The 811-nt window shown below is 52.3% G+C and overlaps 1 pseudogene; it reads left to right on the top strand.

Annotated features, from left to right (window-relative positions):
- Positions 1-492: 492 nt before the first annotated feature.
- LOC120365450 (U6 spliceosomal RNA) lies at positions 493-590 on the top strand (annotated as a pseudogene).
- Positions 591-811: the final 221 nt, after the last annotated feature.

Genomic DNA, 811 nt, shown 5'->3' with positions numbered 1-811 from the left:
TCAAGGGGTCCTGCTGTCAAAGCACAGCCAAGGCCACTTGTCACCACCCCATCCATGCCAACCTGGTCCAAACTGGATCATCTGTCAGGTGGCAACAGGTTTCTGCTTCCACCCCCGCCCCTGCTGTGATTATTCTCAAAGCAACAGCGTGACCTTCTGCCAGAAACCCTCTATAGCTCTGCTTCTCACTCACGCAAAAGCCGGTGTCCCTGCAACGCCCCACAAAGCCTTAAGGATCTGCCCTCCTCTCCTCTCTGACCTCGTCTCCCTCAACTCAGCTCCTCCTCCCCTCCACTCCAGAAGCTGTCAATCCAACATGCCAGGCGCCTTCCTACCTCGGGGCCTTTGCACTGGCCTGTCTGCCTGGAACATCCTTTTTTCTAGACACTCAGATGGTTCCCCTTCTCCTTCCCTGCAGTTCTCCACTCACAGGTCTCTTCTCTGTGAGTCCTTCCTGGACCCCTCTTTAAAATGGCGATCGCAGTGCTCCCTGTGACCCCACATATCCTACACTTGGAACAATACAGAGAAGATTAGCACAGCCTCTGTGCAAGGATGACACGCAGATTCGTGATGTTCAGAAAATAGATACACAAATGATGGAAACCCCCTTTCCTGACATTCCCCACCTCGCCTTTGCTTATTTTTCTCCTTGGCACATGTCACCTTCTGACGCATTACCTGCCTTACCTACATACTGTGCTTGCTGACTGCTCCGCACAAGGTCTTAAGCCCCACGAGGACAGAGACATTTGTCTATTTTGTCCAGGCTCCAGAATCCAGTACAGTTGCCTGGCATTTAGTAGGTAGT

The sequence above is a fragment of the Saimiri boliviensis genome, chromosome 10, assembly GCF_048565385.1.
Source record: "Saimiri boliviensis isolate mSaiBol1 chromosome 10, mSaiBol1.pri, whole genome shotgun sequence".
Taxonomy (NCBI): Eukaryota; Metazoa; Chordata; class Mammalia; order Primates; family Cebidae; genus Saimiri; species Saimiri boliviensis.
Note: the sequence above shows the minus strand (reverse complement) of the source record. Positions and strands in the feature narration are given on the sequence as shown.